The following is a 13,784-nucleotide window of genomic DNA, read 5'->3' as shown; positions in this document are numbered from 1 at the left end:
CGTACAGAACAGACTTGTGGCTGGTTGCCAAGGGGGAGGGAGGATGAGGGAGGGATGGATTGGAAGTTTGGGATGAGCAGATGCAAACTATTATATGTAGAATGGATAAACAACAAGGTCCCACTGTGTAGCGCAGGGAACTATATTCAATATCCTGTGATAAACCATAATGGAAAAGAATATGAAAAAGAATGTATATATATATATGTATGTATGTATAACTGAGTCACTTGGCTATACAGTAGAAGTTAACACAACATTGTATATCAGGGCTTCCCTGGTGGTGCAGTGGTTAAGAATCCGCCTGTCAATGCAGGGGACACGGGTTCGAGCCCTGGTCCAGGAAGATCCCACATGCCGCGGAGCAACTAAGCCCATGCGCCACAACTACTGAGCCTGTGCTCTAGAGCCCACAAGCCACAACTACTGAAGCCTGCATCCCTAGAGCCCGTGCTCTGCAACAAGATAAGCCACCGCAATGAGAAGCCTGCGCACCGCAACAGAGAGTAGCCCCCACTCGCTGCAACTAGAGAAAGCCCACGCGCAGCCACAAAGACCCAACGCAGCCAAAAATAAATAAATAAATTTTAAAAAAACATTGTAAATCAACTATACTTCAATAAAATAAATTGAAAAAAATAAAAATTCTCAGATTTTTTCCATCAATCTCTTATCTCAGTTACTGTTTGCATGTCAGCTTCATTCTATGTCACTGCTACACTTCTGCTACCCAAATCTAGAGCTGGCGATTATAGCTAAGCAATAGAGAAAGCTGACCCCTTCAGCTTCATCAAAGACTTCATAGAACTATCATCAAAGACTTATCATCAAAGATTTCATAGAACTATCCATAGAGCCTGTATACTTATCTGTTTGTTCTAGGCAGAAGAGGAAGCAGTAAGGGAGATGGTTTGTAAAGAACCACATATGCGGCATTCAGATTGGTACTCTGAGTTCTCTTACCTCAAAGAATACATTTAGAACAATGTAAATGATGCAAGATTCCAGTGATGGACATCCACTGTGAAAACTTTTACATTGTCATCAGGGTAATTGACTATTATCTAGATCATCCATGTCTTTATGTCCACGCAGACTGTAGGTAACATCTCATCTCTAAGCATTGCTGAGAACCCTTTCACAAACTGGGAACTAGTACCAGTCCAATGTGGGTTAACAGACACAGGGAGGGGGCTCTGTTCCATGCAGACACTCAGGGACCTAGGTTTCCTATATCTAGGGACTCCACCTCCACCAAGGGGCTCAGAGTCCTCCAAATTCTCCACATCTGGACTTCAGAAAAAGAAAAGGAGGGAAAATAAAGAAGCCAATACCTACTCTTAATCATCACAACCTAAAAATGACACACATTACTTCTTCCCACATTCCACTGGTGACTTATGAACTCATCTAGAAACAAGTCAAGTTGGGAAATATAGTCTGGCTGTGTGCCCAGGAGGAAAAGGAGAAAATGGATATTGGTAGTTGCTATTTACTTTTATAACAATTGATATTAAACAGCTTATTGTATTTTGCAGATGCTTATTTATAAAACCACCTCTTGTTAGCATGAATAATACCATGACTGCACAACTGCTTTAGCAGTTTCACATTCTGTATTAATTGAAGCTCTTTTGGTTGCAAATATCAGAAATCCAAAGCAAACTAGTAAATGAAAAGAAGGACATATTTGCTCACATAAGCAAATCTCAGATGGTGGAGGTATAGAGCCAACCCTGGGGACAGTTGCAATAACAATAGGGTCTTCTCTCTTTGTTGCTGATCTTTGTTTTTCTCTTTGCTTATTGGCTTGCTTCTTTAAAACTGTAGGTCTGTGTGTTAGGTCTGTGCTCAGATCCAAACATCTCTCTAATCAGTCCTAGTTCTAGAAACGGCAGGAATGGACTACAATAAGCCCAGGAGTCATTCCCAATATTCAATGTGATCCTCTTAACCTTGAGCTTGGGCTCAACAGGTGTTGTGCTCATGTGAGCAGAAATGATAATATGCCACTTTGGTACTAATTAACTTATCAGTTCATTCATCTCTCTGCTGTTATCATGGCAAAGAGAATAATTCTATCAATACTAAAACAGGAGGTTAAAAGTTCTGGCAGAAGAGTGAAGCTGTAGAAGATCTACAATGTTTGTAGTGTTTGGCACCCTTTCAACAGCTATGAAGCAAAATAGGGTTTTTTATTAGAAGATAAAAAGAGGTACTTGAAATATTTAGCACATTACTATACTAGGATGCTTTAGAAAAGGTTTCCCACAGTCAAAATACATTCCTCACAACAGGGACTATGAGCAGTTGCCCAATATATCCATTCCCCTCTATTTCTAGAGCAGGAGTTGGCAAATTTTTCTTAAAGGACCAAATACGGAATATTTTAGGATTGCTATGTGGCCATAGGACTCTACAGATCTCTGTCACAACTACTCTCAACTCTGGTATTGTAGCACAAAAGGAGGCACAGACAGCACCAAAAGCACAAGCAACAAAAGGAAAGGTAGATAAACTGATCATCATCAAAATTACAAACTTTTGTGATCCAAAGGGTACCAAAAAGAAAGTAAAAAAAACAACCAGCAGGGGCTTCCCTGGTGGCGAAGTGGTTGAGAGTCCGCCTACCGATGCAGGGGGCACGGGTTCGTGCCCCGGTCCAGGAAGATCCCACATGCCGCGGAGCGGCTGGGCCCGTGAGCCATGGCCGCTGAGGCTGTGCGTCCGGAGCCTGTGCTCCGCAACGGGAGAGGCCACAACAGTGAGAGGCCTGCATAACGCAAAACAAACAAAAAAACCCAGCAGAATGGAAGAAAATATTTGAAAATTATATTTCTGATAAGAGATTTATATCTATAATATATAAAGAACTATTACAATTCAATAACAAAATACAAATAACCCAACTGAAAAATGGAAGAAGGATCTGTATAGACTTTTCTCCAAAGAAAATATACAAATGGCCAATAAGCTCATAAAAAGATGCTAACATCTTTAGCTATTAGGGAAATGCAAAACAAAGCCACAGTGAGATATCTTTACACAACTACTAGGATGACTATAATAAAAGAGATGATAAGCATGACAAGGCTGTGGAGAAATCAAAACCTTCATACACTGCTGATGGGAATGTAAAGTGGTATAACCACTTTGGAAAGTAATCTAGCCGTTCCTCAAATGGTTAAACATAACGGTTACCATACTACTCTGCAATTTCACTCCTTGATATGTACCCAAGAGAAATGAAAACATACAACACAAAAACTTGTAGATGAATGTTTATAGATGATCTATTCACAGTAGCCAAAAGGTGGAAACAATCCAAATTTCCATTAACTGATGAATGGATAAACAATATGTAGCATATCCCTACAATGGAATATTATTTGGCCACAAAAAGAAATGAAGTATTAATACATGCTACAACTTGGATGAACCCTGAAAACATTATGCAAAGTGAAAGAAGCCAGTTGTAAAGGACAACATATTGTATGATTCCATTCATATGAAAAGTCTGGAATAGACAAATCTATAGAGACAGAAAGTAGATTATCGGTTGCTTAGGTCTTGGGGGGAAGAGGAAACAGGAGATTCAAGGACAACAGCTAAGGGGTATGGGGCTCCTTGTCAAGGTAATGTAAATATTCTAAATTGTGGTCTAAATTGATTTAGACGCATGATTCTGTGAATATAATAAAAGCCTTTGAATCGTACAGTTTAAATGAGTGAATTGTATGGCATGTGAAGTATATGTTAATAAAGCTATTTACAAATATGTAGCCATAGACAATAGGTAAAATGGGCAGGGCTGTATTCCAGTAAAATTGTATTTATAAAAACAGGTGGCTGGGACCTCCCTGGCAGTCCAGTGTTTAAGACTTCGTGCTTCCACTGCAGGGGGCACGGGTTCGATCCCTGGTCAGGGAACTAAGATCCCACATGCTGCGCGGTGCAGCCAAAAAAAAAAAAACCAAGAAAACAAAACAGGCGGCTGACCTGTGGACCATAGTTTGCTGCACCTCTGTTCTAGAGTGATAGAATCCCCAATTTTTTAGCTAGTCACTGGCTTATTAAAAAAAAACAAAACAAAAAACCCTACGTTTTCCCAGCCTCTTTTGCAGAAGCTTGGGTACAACTTTTGGGAATTGCCCTAAGTGGAAGAGTTATGCTTTTCGAATGCTTCATCCTCCCTGTTCACTGCAATGGCCAGAGCTCTAGTGGCCATCTTGGACACTGAAATGAATTTAGAAAATGAAAGCCACACATAGTAGGCAACAAGATAGCAGGAACCTCACCCCATGAATCACCATACTAATCCCAGACCGATTTCATCCAGATTTCTTGAAAGAAAAAAATAAATGTATGTCATGTTTAAATAACTTTCATTTTAGAGCCTTCTGTTACTCTGTGCTCACAGCTGAACCTAGTTCCAACTACTAAAGCCCTTAAGGAATTAAACAAAAACAGCTAGGCTTCCTGGAGGGGTTCAAGTGGATGCTATCCAACATTCAATTCTATGAACATAGACATCCAATTCTCTCCTCTTCTCTCTCTCTCTCTCTCTCTCTCTCTCTCTCTCTCTCTCTCACGTAACATTTTTTTAAATGTCAAATTTCATACATACAAGCAGCACCATACAGAACAGTCCCAATGTTTGCTAAATCTCTGTTTAGTCCAAGTCCTGATCACTGTCTACACAGTCCGTTGTGGGTTTCTCTATGGGTCAGGTAGTGTTAGCATTAGCTTGTGTCTTCCTCTGCTCTGTAGGACAGAAGAAAACAGTCCTCTGGGTGGGTCCATCTTTACCTTGATAAGATTAAAATAATGTCTGAAGAGCTCTAAAAGAGTCATAAATGATCTCCAAATATAATGTTTACTGTTGTTCACAAAAAGATACAGATACACTATAGCATATCTTCTCCATAAGGGTGTGAGGCATGGGACAGACCTAATATTCTTATGCTCCCCACTAAAAAAGGTATCTCTGTGTTCCAAGTCATACTCTGTTATGAAATAAATGTTTCTGTCCCCCTAAAGTTTATATGTTGAAGCTCCAACCCCCAGTGTAGTTGTATTTGGAGATGAGGCCTCTGAGGAAGTCATTAAGGTTAAATAAGGTCATAAGAGTAGGGCCCTGATCTGATAGGATTAGTGTCCTTATAAGAAGAGACACCAGAGACGTACCTCTCTCTCTCTCCTCTCTCTCTCTCTCTCACACACACACACACACACACACACACACACACACACACACACAGAGTGAGGAAAGCCCCTGTGAGGATTCAGCAAGAAGGCGAACATCTGCAAGCCAGGAAGAGAGTTCTCACCAGAAACGGATTAGCCAGAACCTTGATCTTGAACTTCTGGCCTCCAGAACTGTGAGAAAATTAATTTTTGTGGTTTAAGCCACCCAATCTGTGGTATTTGGTTACGGCAGCCCGAGCAGACTAACACATACTCCAAAAGGATAGTGTGGAGAAGAAGATCCTGCTTCAGCATCATTTTCCAATTGTCCTCTGATAAAAACCACTTTAACACCGACCTGGTCATAAGCTGGCTTCACATACTCTGGACCTGCTTGATATTTCAACTTGACTCTTACTCTCACGAGCAATTTTTTGGGTTCTTGGAGGCTCCCTGCTAGGGTGCCTTCTGACTGCAACTCCTTCTGTGACATGTAGAATGACCAATCATCCTGAATTGCCTGGGACTGAGGGGTTCCTGGGACTCAAGATTTTTAATACTAAAGCAGGGAGAGTTCCAGGCAAACTTGGAAAAGCTGGTCAACCTAGATGGGCGATGTATTCTATTCCCCCAGTTACTGCTCCATTTACAGCTCTGAATTTTCTAGTAAGCCACACCACACAGATTCTCTCTTTTGGTGCCCCATCTCCCTTCCAGGCAGGGCTCTTGGGAAAGAGTCAAAAAGGCTCCAGGCAAGCTCTCTCTTTCCTTCATGTGCCCCACATCTGGTGCATGAGAAATACTCAAACATCATTTTCCCTGGTGGGAGGGACAGCTGATCCCAACATAGCAACTCTCCTTTGCTCCTGTGCCAAAACTTCTTACTGACCCATTTCTCCTACCCTTAGGATTTCCCAGATGTGAGTCAGACACTGTCGTACTTCTCAAAAGCCAGGGGACATATATCAAGCTCTCTGAGTAGTGCCATTGAAGCCTCACTCACCAGACGTGAAGGGGCATGGGAAAGCATAACAATGGCTCTCTCCAAAACTCCTCCTCATGAAATCATCTCATTCAAAAGTCTGCTTTTAGGCCTGAAACTGGTGAAAAGTTCCAATAATTGAAAAACTAGTTCTTGGATTGTGGTGACCAAATAGAGGGAGCAAAATTGACCAAAAGTCCTAGATTCTGCCACATTTGCACCAAAAGCCAAGCTTCCAATGGGCTACTCCAGCCAATGACCGAGTGCAGCACAGATAATAAGGCAGGCTCTTCCCTAGGAGGACTCCTCTGACAGTGATTTCGGCTTATAGATCCCCAACAGCCTTGCTGAATCTTCCTCAGACTGTGTAGAAGTCTAGGACACTTCCACCAACCTTCCCTCCTTCTCTCCTACACTCAGTTTCAGACTTGTATCACAGTTGGATAGCTCTCCCAGCCTCCCCTGGCTCCCTCCCCATTCTCTCTCACAAGTGTTTCCTCTAATAAAACTGCTGCACATTTAATTTCATCTTAGCAACCACCTCTCATAGGACCAGACTAACACAAAGATATTTCCTTCAAAAACATGCGTCTGTCAGCACCTCATTTTGATGTTTCATAGTTGTTGCACTGTAATACTGCAGGCAAAACTTCCAATTCAATATCCATTTAGGCCATTAATCATGAGATGAATGAATGGTATGGTAAGAGGGAGCACCATGGAAAATGATGGGACTTTATATTTCTCGTTGTTCAGTGACTCCCAGTTTTGTTAAAATATATGTTTAATTTGTAAAAGTACAAAGTGAATTTTGGCCACAGTTATCATTGCGGGTGCTGAGTGTGTGAGTGGAGACACTGTATATGTGAATCTACCTTTGGATGGGCAACTGGGCTTGTGCCAGGACTCGGATGAGACGGTTGCTACATGCCACCTTGGAATTCCAAAGTAACCTCAACGCCAATATCAGATTCTTCCTTTATTCCTCCACCTTTTCTTCTTCCCCTGATTTCTTCTCATTTCTCTCTTCTATCTTTCCACCATATAGGGAGAGAATAGAGAATGAAGTCTTTATTTTGCATAGTCTGAAAAAAGATAAATTGCTTAAATCTGTACCCCAAAGAAGGCAGAATAAAAATAGCTTTCTATACTTGTTCCCTAGAATTTCAAGAACCCAAAATATCTTCCTCTCTTTTTTCTTTAGAAGAAAAACTTTTGATTATAGTATATTTTTTATATAACAGTTCGTGAAAAACATCAATTTTTACTCATTTGTTTCATTTTTCCTGTGAGGCTTGTTCACCCAAACTGTATTTTGATAATACCCTGATAAAACCTCAATGCTCTTCCAGGCAAACACGATTCCACTATGTGACTTGCACCAAGGACTGTAATCTGTCAAAATGTGACAACGTATCTTTGCCTTCATTATAATGTCAGGCAATTAAAAAGGTTTTACTGTGGACAATTTGTCTATATTAAAAAGATATAGCAGATATGGAAAATAGAAAGTAGACGAATATAAAAGAAATGAAAGGATTCAGTGGCCACTCTTCAAGTACTATCACTGTTAAGTTTGATGTATTTGTTAGTGCTTTTTTCTATGCATAATGTTTTTACAAAAATATGACCTTAGTGGCTATTCACACTTTGTTATTTGAGGGTTTATGTAGACATAAGATCAAAGGATTGATTCTCAGTCATATTCTAAAGAAACAGAAACCAGAAGAAACATAATTGACTTGGTGGAAAGTCCAAGATAACACTTGTCAAGCCCTTTGTTAAGACCAGAGACTGCATTTGATGATGCTGACCTCCAGTTGTCTTAATAGTCCCGAATTTACAAGTACCTAACAGGAGTTTAAATGTTTCCCCGAGCCGAATAGCCAGTGCCAGTTTCCTCAGTTAACCTGCACTGTGAGGGCCGGTGCAGGGTCAAGGGATAGGAGACCAAGAGAAATCTCAGGTCATCGGGATAGCGATGGTGACCCGGGCACTCGCTCGGCCTTGTGCCCACCGTAAAATGCACAAGGGCTGTGACTCGGCCCCACTTCTAGGGCAACAGGATGCAGAGCTGAAGGTAAACAGCCCTTGCAGAAGTGGCTCACCAGGATAACAAGCACCAGGGGTTTGAACTTTTCTAAATAAAGCACGACGCAGGAGGTTTCAAACACAGGTTCCGCAGCGAAAACGACGGGGTTACACCAGCTTCACCAAATACTAGCTCTATGATCTTAAATCACTTGCCCTCTCTTAGCCTTAGCTTCCCCGTACATAAGATGGAAATGATAAAATTTCTTTCTCCTGGGACTGTTGTTTAAGAAGGGATTAAGTGGTATGGCAATGCTGGTGTTAAGCACAATGCCAGACACGTGATAACTATTCTAGGGAGTTGATTGTCACAAAGTCCCCGACCTTTCCCCGCCACGAACAGCTTCCCTTCCGCTCCGGCTTTCGGCTGTCTGTTCACCTCAGCCCCTCTCAGCCGAACGCGATCCTTCCGCGCTAGCGTCACTTCCGGGAGAGCTACGCGCGGCTTCCCGACACACCCGGATACAGTTATCATGGCTGCTATCAGTGATGGACCGCAATGGAGGTCGAGTCAAGAGTTGCTCGGGAAGCCCTCAGAGTTTGGGGCTTCAAGGAGGCCTGTCAAAGGACAAAAGATGAGATCGCTGGGCGGCAGGGTGTCCCAAAGGGTCCTAGAAACTGCGCCTCCGCGATTCCTGTTAACTTGCCGCCAAGTTTTTCTAGAGGGGTCGCTCCTCTTGGCAGGGTGGAGCCTCGCTTCCTACCCAGCACTTCTTTGTGTGCCGGGTTTCTGTTTCGGGCTTTTCCAGCTGCTTAGGAGCTGAGGGGGCAGTGCGGTGGCTGGCCGGGGAGGAGCGGGTGGGCCGGAGTGTAGAACAGAGAGAGGTGGGGCGCGCTGGCGACTCTGAGGCGGCCAGGCTGGGGGCGCCCTAGAGTACAGCCCCGAACTACCGCCCCCTCTGGAGCCTGGCCCCTAGAGGCTGAGATGCTTCTCACCAAGGGGCGCTCTGAGTAAGCCATAGAGCTCTTCCCTGCCGACCCAGCTTTACTCAACTTTGATCTTCAAAAACATCTAGGATATGTATTGATATAATGCAGTATGTGATTGGTTTGTTTTTTTTTTTGTCCCAAATACAAGCAAACTAATAATGTTAGTAAGTTTTAGAATAGGGAAAGTTTGCATGTTGAGTCATGTGGTGGTTTTCTTTTAAGGTTTAAATTTGGATAACATGTTAGTGCTTACGAGATTTTACCAAAAGCATTCTTTTACTGAGCTTTGCTGCTGTGCAGTTATGATGAAACATGAAGATGCCAGAACTGTACCTCACGATAAGGCTTTAATTGCCAGAAGGTTCTGAAAGTGCAACAGTAATTCTAGGTTTAGATATATTAATTTGAGTTAGTTCTCTTGCAGGGTGCCCTATAGGTTTTGTCATCGGGTGAAACAGGAACAAATGTGAGTTGATTAATATTTCCTAGTAGTTAAAATTACTTTTTAAGTGCTTAATTACTTATTAAGTAATTTTAAGAAGTTAAAATTACTTCCTAAATGCTTAACTGTATATCTGTTGGATTCCAAATCTCAATTGAAACCATTATTTGTCTGAAATAGGTAATGAGCTGATAATGTGTGAAGACATACAGAATATTACTATTTTTATAGAAACAAAAATATGGAAACTAATATTTAAAGCAGGTTGATTCAATGTAATGTAATGTGTTGTAATTTGGATTTTCACTTAAACTCTCAAAATTAAAAGAGCTGACCTAGGAAGTCTTAAAAATGAAGAAAATAAAAAAGAAATGTGAACATTTACCCCTTCTCTGAATATTCTGTTGTTTGAGTGGAAAATAAATGACATTAGAAAGCACCTGGGATTTGTTTTTACAATTACATACTATGTGCAAAGCACTGAGTTGAGAATGGATGAGAAAGTGCTTTGTAATATATAAAGTAATATATAAATCATAACAGTTATTACTCTCACTCTTCTGGCCAAATCATGTCTCCCTGTGGTGCATTTTAAGCTCCAAACATGTAGTTCTTGTACTAGTATTAATATATACAGTTGTAGTAGTATTTTAAAGAAACCAAAAATGAATGCTCTGTTATACATTTTAAATGTTTTTCCTTGTTTATGTGTTCTTTGAGGTTGTGTTTACAAGTGCATTTGTACATATTAGAGTACTGGTAATTTGATGGTCAGGGGTGGAGGGGGAGATTCTTACTTTTTGTATGGTTTCTTGCAGATAGGTCTGCTGGGGTCTTGGCACAGTACCACATGGACCTGGACAAAAGCATTGTTAAGGTGGACATTTTTATTACACTAATCAGTTCAAACGTTTGACCAGTCTATTTAGTTTTCTGAAACTTTAACCAAATGACTAGATGTGAGCTTCATATAGTGATCTGTATTTGTGGGATAATTCATGATCAGTTTATTTTCTACCAAATGTAAAGTTTGATCTCAAATAGTTAACTTTTTTGGAGCACTTACCATTTGCTAATCTCTGTGTTAAGTCCTATACATGCATTATCTCACTTAATACTTAAAGTAACATATTAATTAGGTCTCTTAAACTTCCTATTTTACAGATAGAGAAATGAGGCAAAGAGGGATTAAGATCTTTGCCCCTGGTCCCAAAGTTAGAGCCGTGTACTAGAGGCTTTCCTTCCATTAACTGAAGACTTAGGTAGAAGAAGAATGAGATTGGAACTCAGACCTGGACTCTTGTCCTGCCTACTCTGCTTTGTGAATTAGGGCAAGTCATTTAACCTCTCTGAATTTCATTTTCCTCTGCTGTAACAGATGAACACTTTGAACTATTATACTTTATTGAATCCTGAGTCATCAAAAATCCTTAAAAGGGTGCCTTCACCATTCATTATCTGCTGGATTTTCTTCCAAGCCCCTGACACTCATTCCATAAGTTTTGATGCACACATGCTAGCAGTGACAACTCTATTGCTGCCTGGTCTGACCACACTGTAAGATGTGGCTGATTTCAGAGATGTCAGAATGTAAAATACTGTGCATCTTGGAATTGATGACAGACCATAGGTGATCTCTGAGCTCCTTTTCAACCTCAGTTCTATGACATCTGTGACTTAATAACATTTTAATGCTGGTTTATGTATTTTTTAATGTAAATGATTCAAGATAAAACGTAAGCTTCTTGCTAGTGGAAAAGTAAGAATCATTTCTGTCTTTTTCACCTCTGAATCCCCAATAGCTAGAACAATGCCTAGCATGTAGTAAATGCTCAATATATATTTAATGAATTAAGCAAATCTTCATTTCATATTGCAAATACAACTTTTTAAAAAATTGTGTTCTACTTGAAGTTGACGTAAAATATAATAGTATCAACAGTGCAAACATATTTTGCTAACATTTTTTTGAATGCAAAAGTGCACTGTTAAAAAACAGTGGTGTTTCTTTCCAAACATCTTTTCTGCTTACTGTTGTTGATTGTCATCAAATGTGGAGTACATTTAAAAAAATTTTTTAAAAAACTTTATTGAAGTGTAGTTGATTCACAGTGTTGTGTTAATTTGTAGTATGTTTTGGTCCTTGAAGAGGATGATAAAAATTGAAATGCCAACATAGAGACTTTTTAAAAAGGAATCACAGAGATCTTCAATTTAACGAAAGTTGGAAAATGTTATTTCATATCTTTATTAACTTTTTATGAGTATTCTGGAGGTGATTAAGCATGCCATTCTTCCAAATGTACAAATGTGTCTGAGTTATGAATGATGAAAATAAATTATAATTGCACAATAGTTTGAAACTATGTGAATGGGCAGAAAAGTGTTTTAGGTTTTGGGGTGGGCAAGTGTAAAATAATGTAACTAAAGAAATTATCCCAACTATATAGTATGTCTAATGATGCCTGCACTTTCAGTTAGAACCAGGAAGAAGGCATAGGAATTATTATACAGTTGTATAGACTGTTATCTGGAGATAATCAACTAAGTGTTCTTCTGTAGCCAGAAAGGCCAACAAGATGTGAGGTATCATGAAAGGGATTTGGGAAAAGTCAACAAACAATATCTTACCCTCAAAATACACAGTGGTCTGTCTAAACATGAGATACATGCAGTTACTTTACATTCATGATGGATAGATCCAGAATGTTCAAAATCCTTTCAATCCCGTCCCCACCACTGTGTGGCTTGTGGGATCTTAGTTCCCCGACCAGGGATTGAACCCAGGCCTGGCAGTGAAAGCACCGAGTCCTAACCACTGTACAGTCAGGGAATTCCCTCAATTCTTAAATATGACTATAGCTATAATTTTCATCACAGGATTCTGGAAGGCCTATATGCCTGTATGCCTAACTTTTAAAGACTAAATACTAATACTCCTAAATAGAAATAAAGTCATTTACATAGCTACTAAAATAAACTCTGTACCACATTACAGCACATTATTACTGAATGAAAATTAACCAGTAACTTCTCTGAATTTCTACTATCAGTTTGCTTTTCTCATGACCCTTTTTCACAGAAAATGCAGTTTTTATTCCTTTATAAGTTATTGCCTGTGTAATAATGAGGAGGGAATAATGTTCACCCCTCTTAGTACTTATTTCCTTTCACAGACCGTATCAATGTATACTTTCCCGAATCCCCAAACCCAAAGGAGAATAAGCCCAGGGGCCCACAGGAAGTTATTTTATGGGCCCAAATAAAACAATTCATTTTTTTTTGAGGTTTTAAAAATAATTTATGCTTATTGATTAAAGGCTTATTCCTCTCAAGGTTTGGCGAGTACTCCAAGGAGGAGTGATATTTATCATTAAGTCTGGAGCAAATATGTTCCTTGAGTTCAATAACTGAAGAATTTCTTAAGTACCTAATGATTGCTTTGTACTACCTCAAAGTTTTTTTTTTTTTTTTTTAAGAGGGCTTTCTCCGGTTGCGGCAAGCGGGGGCCACTCTTTATCGCGGTGCGCAGGCCTCTCACTGTCACGGCCTCTCCCGTCGCGCAGGCTCAGTAGTTGTGGCTCACGGGCTTAGTTGCTCCGCGGCATGTGGGATCTTCCCAGACCATGGCTCGAACCCGTGTCCCCTGCATTGGCAGGCAGATTCTTAACCACTGCGCCACCAGGGAAGCCCCTCAAAGTTTTTTTCTTTAAAATTTCTACTATTTCCACACCTTTTTTCTCCATCTTTCGGTTTTCCTATAAATAAGTCACAGTAAAAGAAGAATTTATATCAAATGTAGATAATTTGGAAAATTTGTCATTTGGCGAGAATCTCACTGATGCAAAATAATAAACTCAGAAAGGCATGGGATGTTTGAAAGGAGGACTAGAAACAAAAATTTTAAACCCTCATATTATTTACCTTCATCAAATGTGAATTTATAAGCATTACGTTTACTCTTTAGGGCAAGGAATATAAATGCAATGTTGCTAATTTTTTAATATAAATGTATTTATTTTTGGCTGCATTGGGTCTTCGTTGCTGTGCACGGGCTTTCTCTAATTGCGGTGAGCGGGGGCTACTCTTCGTTGTGGTGCGCGGGCTTCTCAATGCTGTGGCGTCTCGTTGCAGAGCATGGGCTCTAGGCAC

General features: G+C 40.2%; 1 protein-coding gene and 1 long non-coding RNA gene across 3 annotated transcripts in view; one reads left to right on the top strand and one right to left on the bottom strand.

The window, feature by feature from the left end:
- ZNF518A (zinc finger protein 518A) overlaps window positions 1–7,182 on the bottom strand; it is a 91,625-nt gene extending 84,443 nt beyond the window's left edge. For both annotated transcript variants that reach the window (XM_027112144.1, XM_027112152.1), the window contains exon 1: window positions 7,045–7,182. The gene's annotated coding sequence lies outside the window, so the exon portion shown is untranslated. The remainder of the gene's footprint in view (window positions 1–7,044) is intronic.
- A 1,589-nt stretch (window positions 7,183–8,771) lies between these two features.
- LOC113623243 (uncharacterized) overlaps window positions 8,772–13,784 on the top strand; it is a 28,040-nt gene continuing 23,027 nt past the window's right edge. Inside the window, exons 1-2 of the long non-coding RNA XR_003433837.1 lie at window positions 8,772–9,656; window positions 10,451–10,509. This is a non-coding gene — a long non-coding RNA (uncharacterized LOC113623243). The remainder of the gene's footprint in view (window positions 9,657–10,450; window positions 10,510–13,784) is intronic.

Source organism: Aethalodelphis obliquidens, unplaced genomic scaffold, assembly GCF_003676395.1.
Source record: "Aethalodelphis obliquidens isolate GAN/ISIS:26980383/991018 unplaced genomic scaffold, ASM367639v1 scaffold11, whole genome shotgun sequence".
NCBI lineage: Eukaryota > Metazoa > Chordata > Mammalia > Artiodactyla > Delphinidae > Aethalodelphis > Aethalodelphis obliquidens.
Note: the sequence above shows the minus strand (reverse complement) of the source record. Positions and strands in the feature narration are given on the sequence as shown.